General features: G+C 37.8%; 1 long non-coding RNA gene across 1 annotated transcript; it reads right to left on the minus strand.

The window, feature by feature from the left end:
- Positions 1–370: 370 nt before the first annotated feature.
- Positions 371–4,971, minus strand: LOC141571819 (uncharacterized). Its single transcript, XR_012496876.1, has 3 exons — positions 4,796–4,971; positions 3,989–4,087; positions 371–1,684 (listed from the first exon to the last, which is right to left on the minus strand). It is a non-coding gene; the product is annotated as an uncharacterized LOC141571819 (long non-coding RNA).
- Positions 4,972–5,525: the final 554 nt, after the last annotated feature.

Below are 5,525 nucleotides of genomic sequence, written 5' to 3' on the forward strand. Positions count from 1 at the left end.
CATGTGACCCTTCCTGAATGTAGTTTTAATTGAAGATATCCTGTTTCCCTTCCTCTACTGTGTGACGGAAGTAGAGGTGATCATTATACTGATCATTTAAACCGCAGGTTGTTGAATCAAAAGGAGCCATAATGGATGTCAGGGTTGTGTGCACAACTCAAACATCTTGGACATGAAGATGGGTTGGTAACTGGATGTGATTCTGAGTTGTCTATCTTTGAAGTAAGTGTGATTTAATTATACATTAGTTGGACAAACATTAGGTGGAGGGAGGCACTGTTGAAATTATCTATGTCCTTTTAATGAGATGTGTTGGGGCTCTGCCTACATATTGATATTTCTTTTCAAAATTTTATTACACTGCCGTTAAATTTCACAAGTGTTTTCTTATGACTGACAGATCTGCATACTCCACACAATATATGGGTTGGGTGGGCAGCTTTGCCTCTTGTCAGTTTAATTTTTCTTTCTCTCTACCCACTGGGTATGGGGTGCTGTGTTCTTATACGTTTTAATTGCTTATCTGTTACAAAATATATTTTTGTAATTTTGAAGTGAAAGTAATGATTTATAAAAGCAGAGACTGTGGGTTTAAAGGGATCATCTAGTCTGACCTCCCCTTCCATTTTACAGTTGTTAAGGGCGCATAGCTAAGTAGGACTGGAGCAGGAATAATAATAACGATGATAAAGATTGAATAGTACTGGCAATTTTCACTGGCATTTAATGTTCACAAAGATCTTCTGAACCTCATATTATAATTATACTCTGCTTATGAGTGAGGAAATGAAATTTTAGCAATGCCAAAGTATTTGTTTAAAAATATTCTATTCAATATCTAGACTTTCAGGCCAATACTTTCTCTGTTACTCAATGAAACCTCAGTGGTTTTTGTGTTTAATTGAAATCTAGTTAAAAATACTTTCCAAACTGGGACCTAGGATTCTCTTTTTTAAAATTAAGGTAAAATACACAAATGGTGTCTAGCACTAATATCTGATTTCCTATATTTCTTATAGTCTGTATCACAAGTAATATTTCCTGTGCTCCTTGATCTTACACTGCTTTGTATTATTGTCTAGTTTGTAAATATATGATTTATATTACCTGAGCACAAAGCTTTTTCCCTGCTCAAAATCTAGTAAATTTCTTTTGCACCCCTCTTTGTGACTTCTCTTAAGTTTACCAAACTATCGGCTCTTTCCCGCCTTCCCAGGGCAGACTGCCAGATTACATACGCGTGTATCATGCCTTTGGCTGCTCTTGTCATCCATTGCAGCAGAATTTTTGCAGAAATCTTGTAGACAGTGTGTTGCCATGTCGGTGGCCTCTGCCTCTAATGCTATCCTTCTCTTCCTTTTAAAATAATGCTTAGTTCCTTGTTTTATGGGGTGGACCATTTCACCGTTCTCCTATGTGCAGCCAGGCTTTTCTCATGGATTAGTAGAAGCCGACCCTAAATTTTCACAGTCAAATGCACTTCTCTTCTTGCTCCCTAAGTCCCTTGCTCTGTTAGTTTCCATTAGGATTTCTAAAGGGAATGGTATAATGTTGAACACTGACCATGGGCTTCAGTCAAAGAGTCCTGTCTTCAAATCCTGGCCTTGATATTTTCTGGCTGGGTTGTCTTGGGCAAACTGTTCCAGCCTCATCTGTAAAATGGGATCACACTGCACATACAGACCTGGCAGAATTGAGAAGATTGGATTAGGTGGGGAAGTAAAATGCCTAGAAAAATGCCAGATACATATGCTTATTTTTAAAAAGTTGATTTTCACTTTTTTTATTCCTGTAAATAATTCTTTCTTTGGTTGAAGTTTCTCTTTGTTGCCATGCTAACCATCCAGTCATGTATCACAACTAACCAATGCCTTCTCGCTTTTGAAACATTATAAGTCAGCTGTTTTGTTTGTTTTTGCCTCAGCTTTGCATTTCTTGAGACCCCTGATCCAACTAGCTCCTTTTAAACATTTTGCTTCATTCTTTTCCTAAGAGTTTTAGTGCTTACTACTCGCTGACATCTTTAGATTGGATCAAATGGTCCCTCGGGTCATTTCTCTGACATTTTTACTCACACAGTCTCACATTCTAACTCCACATGTAATCTGATAAATCAGTTCCTAAGAAGTCAATTTTAGTTAAGATAGTGGAAAAATTGGTATCTGTCACTTATTTGACAGTGATATGTTCTGGTAGTCTATTGGTTCATTTCCCATTTTTCCCCAAGGTCTTAGAAAACACATTCACATAAATATTCTTCAATTCTGTGTTATTCATATTAATATCGTAGTCTGTGATTGATTATTTCTAATCCTATCCCCTTTAGTTGAGGGCAGTTAAGATCCTCTTCCAATTCTAGTGCTTCTTTTTATATTCAGGAAGTTCACCATTTAACAAATATTTATTTGATAATCACCACCATAAAAACAAATGCTAGGAGTCAGAGACACAAAGGTAAATAAAAGGTTGTCTATCATTTAAGGAACTCATAATAAGTAAGCTGTCCCTTCCTTATTTCTTTAAAAGATATTTATATCCTTTTATTTTTATAATCATTAAACTTGGCTTCTTACATAAATGAGTATATAGTCCTATATCCCTAGAATAATTCTCACCATCACAATTATCCAAAGGCCTACATTAAACTGAAAAAAAAATTAGATGATTCCCAAAAAGAAGCGATTTGTGGTGTAGCTATAACTTACGTAATATTACTTAATATTTACTTAATATTATATTACTTAAAACTTACTTAATATTTACATGTGCCTATTTTGAAAAGAATCCTTGTTTCAAGTTAAAACACTGGCTATAAATGAGAGTGGACTATTTGCTTCAGGTTTGGCTGCCATAATTGATATAGAGTACCTATTCTAGAAACATATAGCCAAAAGTGAATCAAGAGTTAAATGGAACAGAGAAGAAGAAAAAAAATGTCTCAAGAAATCTTCTGAGACAGTAATAGCTCTCATCTGGAATTTTCCTCTCTTCTACAAGAGCTTTTGCAGTTACAGTGCAGTGGTACCAGTCTGCACAATGCAAGTTGATGGTTATTCCATGTCTGCCCTGTACTCAGCTCTTTCTCTGACTGGCCTTTGAGTTAGAGTATGGAAGGGGGTCCTTCCATGTGCTAACTCAAAATAGAAATGTTTAGTCACAGAATAGAAATGTTTAATCACAGAAGTTTCTTGCAGTAAGGGATCATATAGATCATTATACCACCGAGGTTCCTAAGCCTTTTCAAGTGTGAGACCTCTTTCTCAACTTCAACATTTCTTGGATTCCAATGTTGTGGCACTTGAACTTGTAGGATCCATGAAATAATAGTATACCACAATGAATTCAATGATCATTTTACATGAATTTATACCTCATCAATCAGAATAGCAATTACATATATATTTGAAACAAATAGCAATGGGAGTGAGACATGTCATTTATTTCATTTATAGCCTGCTAGGTGTACACATGGATTTGGAGATCCCATGGGTTTGGAGCTTCCAGGGACCTGCATCATGGAAACCATTGATCTAGTCTAATCTCCTGTTTTAACAGATAAAGATAAATGTGGCTTATGGATATTAAGTGAATTTCCAAGGACACAACTAGCTAGTGGCAGAGTCTAGTTCACTGACACCATTTCCACTATACCACAGCTGTCTTAAACTTTTCTGAAATTATTATTCATCCAAATTAGCAGAGAGATGTAGCCTATGAACTCCTTCAGAGGAAACTATGATTGTGTACCACGTACAGAAGAACATCTCCTATATTTAACACAACAAGAGGAGAACACCTTTCAGTCATTAGATTGTGTATAGAATTCTTGCGTAATTTGTCCCCCCGGCAATGAAATATTTCTTGAGAATTACAAGGAGCTAGAAACCCATGTTAGGTACTTTTTAAACCGTAGAGTAAACTTGGAAAATATTTACTATCTGGCCACAAAAAATACCCTTCCCAAAAAAGTGGAAAAAGTTTTACAAACCTTATAAAGATTAAAGATTTTTGGCAATGAGCAGGCACAAAAGTCAGCAAGAATGGACATCTTCAACTTCTGCCAAGTTGGGAGAAGCAGTTCTGACTGCTGAGTTGAGAGGAAAAAAAAAAGAAAAATCACCAGCCAAATAATACATTATGATATTGGCAGACATAGGAGAAAGAGTGTGTCAAAGGTATTAAAAAGTCATTCAGTGTTAGAATGACTCGATTCAGCTGGGGAAAGATGGAAAGAACAATTAATATTTCTTGGATATTTTTTAATGTTTATATACAAGAGGGTGTATCAAGACTAGCCAGGCCCTCAGCTCAAGTTTTCTCTGAGTGATTGACATGAGGTGAAATATGATGAACTGAATACCGTTCAAATCCATGCTTTCCTTGGATGACCCATTTCTGCTAGTATTGCATTGGTTTAGAAAACTTCAGCGGTTCAGTAATTTTGCTCTGGGCCTGTCTTGATCTGAATGACCCTTTGGGGAGTGTGGATTCACTCTGATTCCTGTGAAAATTTGGGTCGTTTGGGGTAGATCTTGTGAGGTGCAATCATATATTTTATATGACTGTGACAATAATGTGGGTTCATTTAGTTAGATCCAACAGTGTCTTAAGGCTGCTTATCTAGATGTTATTATGCATGTCTATTTTCCATAGATAGAAGATCCATCTTGTGAGCAAAGTTTGCTATCTTCATCCCAGCCAAATGATGCGAAACTAAGAGTTTCATGAGGAATGTTAGGGAGCACAGGGCCAAACATGAGCAAATCCCTTCCCACCACCAGAAAATGTAACTTACCCTGCATTGTCTTTGGGGGATGGCACATCTGAGTTAGAGAAGCAAAGAGTAGGCAAAATCGGTGTTGACAGAAGAGCTGTACAAACAGATCATGATTAATTAACGTAGCCCCTGCAGCAGAATTAAATAAAACTGGGGTTCGGGCAGTATTGCTTTGCATCCATGTTTTCCTACCCTCTAATGCTCAAGACTCTCAGGCATCCATGTTTTCCATGGAGCAGAATCCTTTCTCTTCCCATTAACTCTCCTGTTAGAGCTGCAGTGCTGGCAGCGGTCCTGAGAAGGGCTTTGAAAAGTGGGCTGGTTAGCAGGAGCATTTTCACTGCAGGCAGATTCGGTTGCCTTGGTGAAGTCCCCACGCATCTAAAGAGTGGCTCATCTGTTTCCGGCTGGGGATCACTTGTGCTCACCCAGGCATGGCCCCAAGAAACCAGGGAGACTGGTGAGCTGGTGCCAGCTGAGCTGGGAACCTTTAAGAATAAGCGAGAAGACAGACAATTTTATTCATTACAATTCCATGAGGACTCATTCTTGGAAACAAAGCAGTCAGAAAAGGGTTTTCAGTGTCGAGGCCTAGGGCAGGAATGGCAAATTGAGGAGGAAGTGGGAAAAAGGGAGATTGGGACAAGGCCATGAGGGGACTGGCGGTAAGTGGGGTGAGAGATTCTTAGCCATTGCCTTAGGTGGAGAGAGTTGTCTAAAAAAGATTTTAAGGATGTCGCCTTTATGA

The sequence above is a fragment of the Rhinolophus sinicus genome, linkage group LG05 (assembly GCF_036562045.2).
Source record: "Rhinolophus sinicus isolate RSC01 linkage group LG05, ASM3656204v1, whole genome shotgun sequence".
NCBI classification, from domain to species: Eukaryota; Metazoa; Chordata; class Mammalia; order Chiroptera; family Rhinolophidae; genus Rhinolophus; species Rhinolophus sinicus.